Genomic DNA, 16,539 nt, shown 5'->3' with positions numbered 1-16,539 from the left:
GGTAATAAAATCTTGTTGGGTCATCCTGCCTATAGAAGACACAAGATTTCGATCCATGCGGGTGCTAATGGGATAACAATCGGGAAAATGAATTACCTCTTACCATATGAGGACGTGAATAGAATGGAGGACATGGAGGTTATTGAAAGAGGAGGTGCTCGGTGGTATTAATTGCGGTGATACGAGTTGTTATGGGGAAAGGTAATGTTAAAACACACGTTGGTGATCTGGGAGATGATTACGGGAGTTCTATCAGAGTTCATAGTGGTAACAATGATACTAACAATACTGGTGATGATACTAATATGGATGTTGTTTCTGATACTAACAATGCTGGGGATATACTGAGGTGGTAATTTGTATGGGGCGGTGGCAAGGGGAGATACTAACCACAAATATAGAGGTGTTTTTATTTGAAGACATTATGTTACTACCAGGTCAAAGGTTATGGTAAAAGTTAAATTGAAGGAAATGAGAAAACCCACAGATGTGTGTTATTGAAAACAGTGAAAAGCTCAGGGGAGTTGTTAGCACGGCATCGTGAACAGTGTATCCAAGAATGGGGTTACGTGGGTGGAGCTATTAAACTGTAATGATACAGTTAGGATACCAGAAAAAATACATATATAGTAGACTTCCATGATTGGAACTGCGATAGTGGTTCTGTGGCTATCGTAGAGGGAAACCTGAGTTTTCGGAGGCAGAAATACAATCAAGGAAACAAACATTTAGTGAACATTTGGCTAATGCGGATTATAGCGAACACGTTGAAGCGATAAGCGGGCTCTTGGTGGAATTTGGGGATACGGTAGCCTTGCAAGGTGATAAACTGGGTTGACTAATGTCTTAGAGCATAAGGTAAATTTGGAGAGCAACACAAAACCTATTTATATTCCTGCATATCGCATACCTTTCAAAATCAGAGAACAGGTAGAGAAAGAAGTTAATAGATGGGAAGAAGAAGAAGGCATTAGACCCAGTGTGTCTCCTTACAACTTTCCCTTGTTAGCGGTACCTAAGAAAGACGGTTCGGTCCGTGTATGCGTCGATTTTAGACGTTTAAATGAGAAAACGATCCCTGACCGCTACCCAGTTGCGTGCATACCAGATCTTTTTGTCGAAATTGGGGGACATAATATTTATAGCTCAATTGATTTGGCGCAAGGTTTCATACAGGTCCCTCTCAGCGATAGTAGCAAGGAATATACCGCCTTTTCAGTGCCCAAGGGACACTATGAATTTACGCGAATGCCTTTCGGTTTATCGGGCAGTCCGATGACTTTTACCAGGTTGGTGAACACAGTTTTGCACGGGTTATTTGGCAAAAATGTTTTTGTGTATAGGATGACATCCTGATCGCAACGGACACGATCGCGCAACACTGGAAGTGCTTACAGAAGTACTTAGGAGGCTTAGATTAGCGGGTTGAAATCAAGTTAGCCAAGTGTTCGTTCTTGAAAAAGCAGTCACCTATCTAGGTCACGTCATATCTAAGGAAGGGGTTAGAGTAAATGACGATAAAGTCAAAGCAATAGCGAATTTTCGCATCCCCAGATCAAAGAAAGAGATTAAGTCATTCCTGGGTATCGCCGGTTTCTTCAGGAGGTTCGTAAAAGGGTTTTCTAACAGCAGCTCCCTAACTGATGTGTTGCGGGGGAAAGACGTTCAATTTCAATGGAAGGAATCCAGGCGGAGAGTTTTCAAAAGCTTAAAGATGCGCTAATGAATCCCCCGGTTTTGAAGTTTCCAGATTTTAAGGAACCTTTTACATTAGTGACTGATGCAAGCCAGGAAGGCATAGGTGCATGCCTTATGCAAAGTTTTGATGGGAAATTTCATCCTATAGCTTTTTATATGCAGGAAGTTCAGGACAAAAGGCAGTAACGAGAAGTCCATGGCCACCCATAGATAAGGAAGCCTTTTGCAATAGTGTCGAGCTTAGTTCATTTTTAAAATGTTACTGATGGGGAATAAAGTAGAAGTCCTTACAGACCACAAACCGTTACTTGATCTTTTTAATAAACCCGATTTGTCGCCCAAAAGAGCTCAATGGTTTCTAACTATCAGAGATTTTGATGCAAAGCTCAAATATAGAGGGCAAATTTAATGTTGTCGCGGACGCTTTGAGCAGGAGTTTCATGACGCGGAAGGTTTCCAAGTCGCGCAGGTCACTAACGAAGCCATACAATGGGGATATACCCCTCATAGAGCTAAAGCAAGATGAAGACGAGGTCTTAGCAGATGCGAAAGCATTTCTGCGAGGGAATTAGTCAAGAAACGTTATAGCTTGCCTTTTTCGGGTCTGGAGTTAGAAGGAAATCTGTTAGTTAGGAAAATTAAATATAAGTTGAGAACCAGTGAAAGTAAAGGAGATACGACACAGATTCTTAATTCGAAAGTCCTAATTCCAGTGGTTTTAGATATAGTTCATTGCAGGTTCGGTAGTCCTCATTGGGAATAGAAAAAAACTTATGATGAGGTTCGGGCTAAATACATTTGGAAAAAGATGGGTAAAGATGTGGAAAATTTCGTAAGGAATTGTGCGGTGTGCAACGCATGTAAGCCTGCTAGGACAACGTCATGCAAATTAGGATCGTATCCTATACCGAGTAAACCTTTCAGAGAATACATATGGACGTCTTAGGGAATTTTTGTGAGTCTAGATACGCGAACAAGTACTTGCTAGTGATAATAGATGAACTTACAAGGATAGTAGAAATTTTCCCACTTTAAGCATAAAACGGCCGAAGAAGTAGCAATAGCATTTTTCAATGGTATCGTTTGCAGATACGGTTCACCCGAAGTTCTATTAACCGACAATGGGAGGGAATTTGTGAACAAAACCTTGGAGTGTTTAGCTGAATTCATGGGAATACAGAAAGTAACAATTATTCCATACAGACCCGAGGCTAATGGGTTGTGGCGAACGAGCGAACAGGAAAGTGCTCGAAGCGCTCAGAAAAAACGGTAGGTGGTAATGATAGAAATTGGGACAGATATATTAACGTTGTTAGACATAGCATTAACACCATGGTTAGCGATTCAATTAAAATGTCCCCTTTTGAAGCTTTGTTTTGGTTATCCAGCGCGAGGCACATTTGATTTGTTAACTACGCCTCACCAGGGGGAGGATACCAGTTGAAGCGCTGATATCCACAGCGGAGAGAGAGACACGCATGTCTTAGCCGTAATCTCGAGTCCACAACCAGAGATATGGTTCAAAAGAGTATTAGTAAATCATCTGATCCCAAGATCAATGTCGGTGATAAGGTATTTTTAAAACTTAACGTGAGAAATGAGTTAAATTACAAACTAGGCCCGAAGTTTGAAAGCCTCCTTTTTAAGTCATTGAAGAGAAAATTGGAAATAGGTTTGTAGTTTTGTAAATGAACGAACAGGTCAGTCGAAGCTAACACATACGTCGAAATTGAAAAGAATTGGTTGTGGCAATTAATATAGATAGCGCAATTGCATTCATTTTTCCTTTTTTTCTTGTTATCTGTTTTTGTAATTTGATGACAGAATGGCTTTGCAATTTTTTTTCTTCCTTCTCCTTTGTTTCCTTCGAAAGTTTTCTCTCTTATTGTATGTAAGTCTGCGGCGTTTTGGCGTAAGATTTCGGGGTTAATATTTTTCGGCAAATGTTTGCTATAGCTGAGAAACGAGATGGTTTATTTTAGCGTGGGGTCAGTAATTAAATAGAGGATTATTATGTCACCTGAGTGGTGTTATATTAAGAGTGGTTTATGTATAATGAGATGGTTCTGGGGGGTGTGCTTACGAGATCAGTACTAAACATTTTTTTTTGAGAATCGTGAGTTTCTAGCGTCGCGGGTCTGATTATGCTGCAATGCGAAGCACCTGACTGTTCATAGGTGGGTTTCTTTTTTTGCTGAAGTTTGCTGTAAGGAGTCCGGTTGCGAACCTTTCCCTTTGGAATTGATGACTCGGGGATTTGCACGGTTTTCGGAGATGCCGATTATTGACATTTCACGAGAACGTGTCATATAAGGGGATTTTTTTCTTGTCGATAGGGTTGCTGCGCTAGCAGATTTCTGTAATGGTACACTTCCTTTTTGGGAAAAGATGTTGAATTATATATGTTTTTTTTTTCTTTCTTAACGTCGTCTGAGATGATTAAACAACTGACAGCTTTCCTTTTCTTTTCTTTCTCGTTCTGTCAGATGCTGAAATATTGTTTAATCGTCGCCCTGGGATTAGTAGCGCTTGCAAAGACGAAAGTACGCCTGGGTCCCGGAGTGCTAATTGAAGAAGACCACTTAGTATGGTTATCATCTGATAAAATTACGCTGAGCATCGAGTTCGAAAGTTTGGGTTCAGCCAGGTTGAACTCGAAGGATCGCGAAGCAGAGTCGAAGGACTGATAAACACGTTAGACGAACTTGAGACTACAAGAAACTTGTCTGCATCACTGGGAGTCTCTTAACGGAAATTAAAATAACTGCAAACAGGGTCCAAGGCAAGATCGGGGAAACACTCACTTGGGTCCCAGAGACAAAACCAGTTGGGGGAGGGACCCGCCTAGAAGACAGAAAAGGGCAGTGCAGTTGTTGGCGGCGGGGGGTGTAGCTATTGCAGCCATAGCAGGAGTGGCAATAGCGAGTTTGGTGAAGGTTGGAATATTAGAGGCGGAACTCGCCGAACATGGGAAAGCTCTGAATTCTCTAAGAGGAGAAATGAGAAATTAGAAAACGGATTTAATGAGTTGAGGAAATCAAGTAACATATTACACGCGACAGTAAAAGGGATCCGAGAAGACCTAGACGTCACCATAACATTTTTCACTATACACACTACACTGTTGAATATTGAAAAAGAAACAGAATCTTTGTTGAATTGAGATCAAAAGTCAGGTAGAAGCAATTATAGCAGCTTCACAAGGGAAAATTTCGAGGGAAATGTTGCCGTTGGGAACTTTGGAGTCAACCTTAAAAGACGCAGCATATGAATGGGGATCAAATATAATTTTTACGGGGGAATTACTTCATAGATACTATGGGGTTTTAAAGGTACAGTTATCTGATAAGGGGTTACTTGTTGACATACCTGTTAGCGATAAAAAACCATTTCACAGTTATATACTTAGGCCATTTCCTAGTTCTTTCCAGGGGACGGTAGTGGTTTGGACGGGGGTAGAGGTTATGTATATATTAGGTGAGGAATTCCAGTCCTCAGCAGTTTGACTATGAACTGGATGTGTGTTAGTTTACGATAGATATGTGTGTGAAAGTCGGATATTTACTCTTCGACGTATGACCTGTCAGGTTGCGAACTAGAATTAGCTCGAGGACTTACCGACTCATTGTGACTTTAGAGAATTCCCCGATTCATACAAGTAATATCGACGGAGATGAGACAGCGGTCCTTCTGCATCAGATGCAAGATTTCTACTATGTGCAACGGAGACAACAATTCGCTCATTCTACAGGGATCCCAGCTGTTTGACAGTTCCTGCAGGATTCTTTACAGACTTCTTCATGGTACTTAGTCGGCGTGTCTACAACTCGTCGATAAAGGTGTTTCACCGACACCTTCACGGAAGCCATAAGGCGGTTCGAATCCCGCCTACAGTGGAGTCCATTACTGTCCCGCCACTCGAAGATAGTGGTGAAGATGAACCTTTTTTTTTCGATGACCGCTATACTATACCAATAGTAATGATCATGTTAGCCGCTATACTGATCGCCATTTGTGTACTTGGAGTCCTTAAACTTTTATGCATTCGACGAAGCACAAGTGCTCCGGCAACGGAGGTGGCTCTAAGTCATGTGGTACAGTGATACATTGGGCATTAGTTGCCGATATGGTGTGAGACGGGAGTGCATTATTTCTTTTTGAGCCAGCCTCTGGTTTTATATATATTGTAAGACGCTTGTGTATCTAGAGCTAGGCGGGTGCTAGCATGGGGTAGCCGAGCTCCTATAGAGAGGTGAAAGAGGGGAATGGCTAATAAATATGTTTAAAGTGTTTTATATAATAATAAAGTCACATAGCTCTGCTCGCCTAGAGACAAGGGTGGTACACTGCAAAGTTACAGGGGAGAGCATGGTATTTGCTGAACAAGCAACTTGTCTCAGAGGTCGTTCCCCGTTTGCGAGGCATGTGCATTCGTTTGTACGCGTATTACAGGCCTACTGGTTCAGGTACTTGTGGAAGACGCATTCTTTGTGCAAAGGAGAGAACAAGCGGTTGCCCTAAGTGTCGGGAGAAAACGCCCATCGAAAAGGTTAAGACACGTTCTTTAAAAACTTAGAAAACTGTTACCTTTTGGAAAAGAGAGAGAAGTGTGAAATATTCTCTTTACGTAAATACTTGAAAAGAGTGACGTGGGGTTGTCTATATAACTATTATCTTTATTACAGATGGGTCCGATTCCATGGTTGATTAGGAATGGGATTCTCTAACTGACTAATACTAGACAATGTGACTTGTTTGGGGTGAGAGTGTAACCTTAGTCCGGAGGTAGAATGTTATCTTATTGGTTTTCTTTATGGGCAGATTTGGGTATTTATGCCATTATGACTTGTATCATTTTGTTCTTTGTTATAACCAATTGCTTTGGGAAATAAATGATATTTTTTGTATATTTACGCAGTCTTAATAAGCCTCGTGACATCTTACAGACAGGGCACCGTTGGCAACAGGTAAGAGTTTCCCAGTTTGTGTAGTTTAGGGAATAAAGGGGGTGTAATATATATATATATATATATATATATATATATATATATATATATATATATATATATATATATATATATACATATATATATATACATATATATATATATACATATATCATATATATATATATATATATATATATATATATTATATATATATATATATATATATATATATATATATATATATATATATATATAACATATATATACATATATATACATATATATACATATATATATATATATATATATATATATATATATATATATATATATATATATATATACATATATATATATATATATATATATATATATATATATATATATATATATATATATATATTACATATACACATATTTATACATATATATACATACACATATATATATATATATATATATATATATATAGTATATATATATATATATATATATTATATATATATACTTATATATATATATATATATATATATCATTCGAGCTCCAAATGTCCTTTAATATTTAATTCGCTCTACCTCGGAATTGATATATTTTCATAATATGTACCGAAGGGGAATTTTTAGTTAATAATTTCGTCCCCTCATGGGATCGTACCACCATCCAGTGGACGGGAAGAAATCAGGAAGGAAGTTAGTGACGTTATCGAGTCGGCCAACAGAAAGGCTATAAGTTTATATCGATTCTGGCTTACAAATTGACCGCCGAACTCGGTGTTTTCGTATTAGAATCGATATGAAACCCCCTCTACCATGTTAGCCAATTCGAACATTTGACCAACGTAGCCTTGTAATGATTAATTATCGCATCACTGTGATTTATATAGATCATTCGAGCTACATTCGAATGATCTATATGAATCACGGTGATGTGATAATTATTCATTTATATATATATATAGATATATATATATATATATATATATATATATATATATATATATATATATATATCTCATCAGGGGAACCATAGGGAAAGGCAATCGTACTCAGGTACATTATTTCGCCGACGTTTCACGACTCATAGTCGCATTCTCAAGGCTATAATTAAAGATAATCACACGAACATTAAAACTACGCACTGCATAATTCATAAAAACTACGCAATTTTATTTAAAAATTCAATAAACATCAACTCAGAATGTAGAACATTTAAAAATATGAATCTCTTAAAAACAGAAAAACATAAAATTATGTACAGTACAGTTACATTAAAATTATTTATTACAAAAAAAGCATACAAAAATTATGATATGAGTGTAAAAAAAATTAAGAATAAATAAATAACACTAAACAGTAAGGCTATTTCTGTACCTTATCCTCGTAAAGGACGGGCAGTGACTGAGATAATTTTTAGAAAATATAAACAAGCACTCTAGGCGATGAACAATTGAACAGAGGAGGATTGCGCATTTAGGGACGGAACTATCTTTTTTATCATAATGGATTCCAAGGTTGTTAGGTCGTTTTCGTTTTGTGTTTGGCCTATAATAGTAAAATCCTTATCATTAATATATATTTTACATGATTAGAGTGGTTTTCTGATATTTGACTGTTCGGGGTTTGTTAATCTGCTGCCCGTTTCTAAAACCTTAAACCTCTGTGAGAATCTATTCTCACTTTTAGTAACCTCTTCGTACAACCCACATAAGTCCCGTGATCACATCTCGGGCCACGTATATTTATACACAACTTAGATTTCAGAAGAGGACTAAGGCGGTCTTTCATTCTAAACAAGGATCCGATAGTTAATGGATTTTTTGGGACGATTTTTAGGTTCAGTGCCGGGAATTCCTTTTGAGTAATTGCCAGGAACTATCGGATCTTATATATATATATATATATATATGTATATATATATATATATATATATATATATATATATATATATATACTATATATATATATATATAATATATATATATATATATATATATATATATATATATATATATATATATATATATATATATATATATATATATATATATATATATATATATATATATGTAGATATATATATATATATATATATATATATATATATATATATATATATATATATATATATATATCTATCTACATATATATATATATTATATATATATATATATATATATAATATATATATATATATATATATATATATATATATATATATATATATATATATATATATATATATATATATATATATATATATATATATATATATATATATATATATATATATATATATATATATATATATATGTAGATATATATATATATATATATATATATATATATATATATATATATATATCTACATACATATATATATATATATATATATATATATATATATATATATATGTATATATATATATATATATATATATATATATATATATATATATATATATATATATATATGTATATATATATATATATATATATATATATATATATATATATACTATATATATATATATATCATTAACCCCAAGACACGAATTGTTCATTGTTTTTTATAAATAATCTCTCTCTCTCTCTCTCTCTCTCTCTCTCTCTCTCTCTCTCTCTCTCTCTCTCTCTCTCTCTCATTTACATTGATAGCCTCATAAACGCACCTTACCTGTGAAAATAAGAAAAGACACACCTGTAATTTTGTTCGATCGAGTCAGCCGTTGCATTGCAAATACAAGACGAAGTTAGCAAGGAGAATTAAAAGTCAACGATTTATGTTGCAGAAATTATGGTTCTTGCAAGAAGCTACTCTCAGTTTAGTGCTCCAACATAGGTTACAAATATTTAAGATGTCTCAAAAACTTATCAGTCTAACCAAGGAGATATCTTGTGCTCACTTATCTCTAGGAGCCGATTTTACCATTCTTGCACAGTGTGTCACATATCTTTATGTGAAGAAGTTTCCACAGTGGGATTTCAGTCTAGTTTCCATTCATAATTTCTTGTCTGGTTTTCACCTAATGTGAAGAGGATTCTGTTTACTTTTGTTATGCCTTTCAGCATTTTGAATGTTTCTATTAGTTGTCCTTGCAATCGTCTTGTTTGTCTAAGCCATACTTGTTCAGGCTCTCTAGTCGCCTTTGGAACCTATTGCCTGACGGATGGATTAAAATATGTACCTATTACTTTTATCCCTTCTAGTCTATTTATGTCTTTCTTAGTGTTAATGACCAAAAACTGTACTGTATATTCAAGATGAGGTCTAACTATTGATATGTTTCTGTATTTAAACTACCTCAATATGTAGCCCACTAGTTTCTGTGCCTTCTTTTCAGTTTTTATGCACCGTTTTGTTTATTTTAAGTCATTGGTAATAATGACTCTAAGGCCCTCTTCTTGTTCCACATTATGTCATTCCCAAGTAGCATGCATTAGGGATGAGGATTATTTGTTCCTATTTGTAACATTGTACACTTATCCAATTTAAAAGCCATTTGTCATATTTTCGACCACTCTCCTATTTTCTTTAGATCATTTCTTAAACTTTCTACTGTCTCTGGGTCTGCTGCATTTACACCTAGTTTGGTGTCGTCTACAAATTTGACTATCCTGCTAGTTAATCCTGCATGAATGTCATTATTATCAATATAAATAAAAAACACAAGAGCAGGCCAATGATTGATATGTATATATATATATATATATATATATATATATATATATATATATATATATATATATATATATATATATATATATATATATATATATATATATATATATATATATATATATATATATATATATATATATATATATATATATATATATTATATATATATATATATATTATTTTTATATTATATATATATATATATATATATATATATTTATATTTTATATATATATATATATATATATATATATATATATATTTATAGTTTATATATATATATATATATATATTTATATATATCTATATATATATATATATATATATATATATATATATATATATATATATATATATAAAATGGAGAATTTTAATTAGTGTCCCAACAAGTGTGTTAGCGACGACATTGAGCTAATTTTTTAAGAGAAAAGAGAAAGATAAGAAAAAGGATTTTGTTGTGACCCACCCAAAGATAACCCGTGGCCCACCCGCTGTTGGGAAGGGTAGACCTTACAGGATGTGAATCTTTAATAAAGATTAATATATGGCTATTATTTGATTGATAAGGTTGCCTAGCGTTACAGACCCGAGGCGGCATCAGAGATCCTTTGCTCCCTGATGCCAAAGGTTAAGTGCGCTTTTCAAATAACATTGTGTAAGTAATTAACCATCACAATTAAATTATGATGATTGTAAAAAATATTCTTAAAACACGGCGCTTACACGAGTACTTATTTGGGTAATATTTTCTAACAACTCGGATAAGAGGATATTATGCTAATTTATGAGAAACTGTTTACCAGCGATACTTTCATTACTTGCATTAACAATAAATTTTATTTACGCTTCAAATAAAGCTCAACATTCCTTCAATAAAGCACTAATTAATTTATAGGTGTATATTAAAGAGATAATTCAACCCACTGGCTTGAGGAGAATGGGTTGAATGAGGTGAGAAATTTCTCCTGGAGTTTCGGAGTCGCTCTCTTTGGCAACATGAGACGTCATCAGGCTTCAAGATTCCTTGAAAGGTTCATAAAAACCATTTTAAACGCTTGTACATATATAATAATATTGGTCTGAAAGAAAGTTTGTGTACCAAGCATGATACACAAACACTTACCGAGTTATTGACATTATCATAAACATTGCATAAAATGATACAATCTTGTAAAACAAAACAACATTTCCTTGGTCATCGAAAGGACGTTGCTCACTCCAACTCCTTGATTGTCCAAAGTAAAGATCCTCGTGCCCTCCATTTGTTATGGAGCCGATTCCATACTCAGTAACATTTGGTGTCCCGAGAGTCGTTTTCGGCTCAGAAGTCCTAAGGCCCCGTCCACACGACCGAGCTTTGCTCGACTAACTTTGTTCGATGGGACGTCAGAAGCGGAGAAACCGCGGCAAAGTTCTGATTTTTCTCGCTATTTCTCCGCTTCTGACGTCACTCGGACAAAGTTCGTCGACCAAAGCTCGACCGTGTGGAGGAAGACCCCGTGTGGTGGGTCAAAAACCCATTCTAGGAATCGACGAATGAGGACTACATCTCGGCTTGGGGTTCTGAGACAGGACAGGTTTCTGACGTCCCCCGCCAATCTAAGAGTACATAGTCCTTTTCTCTCCTCTTCTTCTCTTCAGCTTAATCCTTAGTCTGTGTAGCAATTTTTAATCAGCCAAATATGATAACAGCCAGATGATATAGCATCTTATAAATGTTTTGAAGCTGGGCATTATCATTATTTCCAAAATCACAGAAACCTAAAAAGGGAAAGTGACCAGCCCCGAAAATTTTCATTATTTAATATGATAAATATTATTGTTCTCTCTATATTCATTGTTTAGTTTCTATAGTTTTTCATGCATTTTTACGAACAGTATTGAATATAGGTTACCTTCTAATTACACACTTTGATTTCAGTTGTCACAAAATCGTTTAGGATCATAGATAAATTTTGGTTGATGAGACTGACATGAAGAAAAATGAGATGATCTCTGAAATCGTATGTAAAAAATAAAGGTGGCGCTGACACACGTGTATCATTATTATGCCATATATGTTTACAGAAAAAAAGAGAGTAAAAATTACATGTATAATAATAACTGGGGGAGTACAATATTATTCGAGCGGAGTATTTATCACACGTATAATAGTAACTGGTGGAGTCCAATTTATGCATATAATAATGACTGGGGAGTGGAAATTTTGGGGGAGTGAAAATAAAACTTTACACCGGGTGTCTAGGTAGACCAAATAGGTACACGCATAACCAAAATCTTCAGCATCATAGCATTATATTCATCATATTCATTGTCTTGTTCATTCTTGGATGGCCTACTGTTTTCCTCATTTCGTTTAGCCGGCTATCCTACTAGATTGGCAGTGATAATTAACATTTTCTTGATGCAAGTCATTAAGTTGATCTATAACACGTGTTGTACATCAGCAATGTCGGGAGCAATTCTTACCTCATTCTAAATCTGGAGTGAGAGCAACGAAGTTTTCTTGATTAAGAGAAACATTGTTTGCTATGTCTTTAGCTGTCCAGTAAAACATCCTGTAATATAAAAACTGAGGCAGAATTTTGAAATTAAACAAAAGCTTGGATCCAAACTTTCTCATATGTCCGTTAAAAATAGTGTAATTTCCGCAATTCAAACCAAATACAAATTAATCATCTTGACTACGGCAGAAAAGATAAGCCATGGTTTAAGTTCCAGTAAACCAAGGGCTCCAAAGACGCACTTAAGTGCCAACAAGTGAAGTGACCGTAGGCAAGACCATGAAGAAAAAATGTAAACGCGTCAATGCAGACGCCGAGTACATTTATAGACGACAATTTGTCAGGGGTATTAATTAAGTAAAAGGTTAACCTGATCATTCCTTTTAAAGTGTTTTAACTAAACCTGGATTAGTGTCTAAACTTTATAGGTTAATCATTAGATTGTCTATCGTATTAACAATGAAAACCAAGGCGTCATTATTGCATTATTGTGGTATTTTAACAAACACAAGGAAGATATTTTACTTAAAAGTAAAATGTGACCAAATAGCAAAATCTACCACTTATATAAGTAGTTCTGGCAATGAATTATTCTGAAAGTATTTTAAAACTTTAAAAGGAGTGGTACAGAAAAAACAGACTCTGCTATTAAGAAAAAAAAAAGTCAGTCTCTCATCATTACAGTTAAGTTCTATTAATTTTCACGAACTAAAGTCTTTACTGTAAACTGTTCTCTCCTATACAGGACAACCGCTTATGTAGCAGTAAAGCAATCAAAACATGAGTTAGCAAACCAAGGGGCTAGAGGTACTTAAAACTGATGTGATCAAAGGAACGACCATACGAACAGGCTGCCAGAGATGCCGGGCAAGATACGAAATGTCAAATGTCAGCGATGTCAAGTAAGGGTAAATCCTAATATGGCCATAAGCTTCCAGGCCTCTGATTCGTTCAACTTAAGCTTTACTGGAACAAAGTCTGAACTATTTGATTCTATAAACGTCTTAGCTAAGTATATGTATAATTGCATGAATATCACTAAATGAAAGTTGAAATAATATCAAAACTAAATTAATGTTAACTTATAAACAAATGTAAGTTATTTTAATTTATATTGATAAATTTAATTAAGCTAATTTACATTTGAAGTTAAAAAAAAATATAAGAAACAAAAGAAATTTAAGCTAATTTACATTAAAGTTTAAATAAATTCTAGGCAACTAAAGAATTTTAAATTCTATGTTTAAAGCATGCATTATAAAATAGGCATAATAATTTTTCAACAAAATGAAAAAAAATAAAAAAAAAAAAAAATCGCATCCTTTTAAATTGAGAAGTACAGATCCAGAAGTCAAAGCAGTGGATATCAATATCTTAAGTATAAGATATTAAGCTCCCTAAGATAAATTCTGGACTATCCTATTACCAAAGTATACATGAAAATGTAATAGTAAAAATTTCTTGGCTAAAAACTGTAAAATTGAAGAATACAATCTTTAACTTTTAACCCGTAGCTATTTAAATCTTTTAAATATATGAATCTAATAAAGGTTCCTTAACTCTTAGAAAAACTGATGCACTTCTCACCTGAAAAGACTCTCATGCACCTCAGTCCTGCCCATAGGTCGCAAGACCTATGGGACAGGGTATGGGATATGCCTCCACCCCTACCTGCAGGGGAGAAGAAAAAAAAATTAGCTTAGTTAGCAAAACACTAAATACACTATACCTCACCTGGTTTTTATTGGGTAACATATGGGAGAGGAAGTATTCCATTTTTGTATAGCTTAAAACTTTTCCCTGGATTTAGAACTTCGTCGAACTTCTGTCATTTCTCAACCGTAATTAAAAAAAAAAAAAAAATTGTAAATGTTTTGTTCATAAGCTGTTTAGAATTCACGAAAATCGCAAGTAGTTTAAAAGTTTTCATTATAGTCATTTGTTTATGTATTTACATTAAGGACAAATTTATAGCCAGACATCTGTAAAATAGTCAGTGTTTTAAAAGTTCGATAAAAGGAAAGCTTCATTTAAGTCTCAAGATTTTACGAGACATTCTAATTTCGGAGTATATTGCAGTTTGAGAATACTAACCTTATTAAACCATCAGAGATCCCCTTAACCTAAAAAATATTAAAATAGTAGTGCTGTAAGGAATTACCCATAGTCTAGTTGAATTTTATATGCTAGATATTAAATAACGGAATACAGAGTTTGAGTAAATAGAAAAAAAAAATAAATAAATTAAGTATTCATTATTGTTCACAAATGGCATTAAGTTCATATACATTACAATAAAAAAGCGTACTTAAAAGTGTAAGGCAAGTCCACTGCAACAAACCATGACATTGACCAGACTAGCGAATTATTATTTATAATAAAGGGATATAAACTAATAACGGAAGCCCCAGAAAAAAAATCTAAGTTAAAAAAAAAAAATAAAATAAAAATTTTAAACTCAAACTCAACCGTAAAGAAAAATAGCCTTCAAAAAAGCTCTAGGAGACTCGCCACTTCTCGTAGACCATACCCCGGAACCACCAATCTCCAGCCGTAAGCACCCCATTATTTCATTATCACAAAAATCTGAGAAAGTCCAAAACCAGCACAGACGAGCAGTTACACAAAAACACTTCTACACTTCTGCGTTCCCGAAGCGAAAACTGAGTGAGTGACTGCTCGATCATCATCGATAGATGATGACGGATCTGCCTAGTGCCTGCCGAAAAAACCCGTTGTGATGACGACGACGTCACCACCAGGACCATGGAGTCGCCTTTGTTTTAAAGTATTTTTTGGACGAACTATGCGAAAGAAAATGTCGTCCTTATTTTTGCTCTTTTTTTAAGGGGAAACTAAAAGTCTGTTGATACTTTCATGCAAACTATTTGATGCTGCGTTTTATTATGTCTCGGTTATTTGGTAAAATCCTTATAATTATTTTTGTCTGTAGCTGCTTCACATAAGTATGGCCAGTCTCTGGTTAGTCAACGTTCGAGGTTGCAGCTTCAGTTTTCATATTTTTTACTGTCAATTTGTTATGCAAAAGATAAAATTATTTTCAAAGTATTAGTTACCCTTCGATTAGAGTTTCTAACATTACTGCTCAAAAGTAATGTTCTGTTAACTTAAAGAGAGAGAGAGAGAGAGAGAGAGAGAGAGAGAGAGAGAGAGAGAGAGAGAGAGAGAGAGAGAGATTATATCATTCAAGCATACCACTCAATACATATTGTTACGTTTACATTTCTGTTGGCTATCAATATTTAAGACAATTAATGAAAACAGATAGCGCACCTCTAAACTTAAAAAGCCCAAACCAGAACGTGCTTCCTCCTTTTATTTTGATTTTATCATCCTGTCCCTATTAAATTATGCCTGGAAAAGGTGACGAACATTCATGTTCTAAATGAATCAGTCATTTTAGCTACAGAAAAGCTAACTCTTTTAAAATTCGATTAAATCTCGACAAATAAATCTTTGAACTCTAGGGATCATGTTTATGGTATTTACAGCGTTGGTAATACTCCTGTGGAAAGGTTTTCGTACCCTGCATCAAGTGTGTAAGTTACTGACTTCAGAACATTGTGAAATACTGGCAAAGTAAAACGTTTGGGGAAATTTCTTGGAATCCAAGTCATTAGTATTGTATGATTCGGGGACTCTAGAGATTCTAGATGAACAGCTTTGGGTCAGACTAGGGAATTTGGTC

The 16,539-nt window shown here is 34.5% G+C and overlaps 1 long non-coding RNA gene across 1 annotated transcript in view; it reads right to left on the bottom strand.

Moving 5' to 3' along the window:
- LOC135218011 (uncharacterized) overlaps positions 1-15,508 on the bottom strand; it is a 61,155-nt gene extending 45,647 nt beyond the window's left edge. Inside the window, exon 1 of the long non-coding RNA XR_010315265.1 lies at positions 15,361-15,508. This is a non-coding gene — a long non-coding RNA (uncharacterized LOC135218011). The remainder of the gene's footprint in view (positions 1-15,360) is intronic.
- Positions 15,509-16,539: the final 1,031 nt, after the last annotated feature.

The sequence above is a fragment of the Macrobrachium nipponense genome, chromosome 9 (genome assembly GCF_015104395.2).
Source record: "Macrobrachium nipponense isolate FS-2020 chromosome 9, ASM1510439v2, whole genome shotgun sequence".
Lineage (NCBI taxonomy): Eukaryota > Metazoa > Arthropoda > Malacostraca > Decapoda > Palaemonidae > Macrobrachium > Macrobrachium nipponense.
This window is presented reverse-complemented; position numbering and strand designations above follow the sequence as displayed.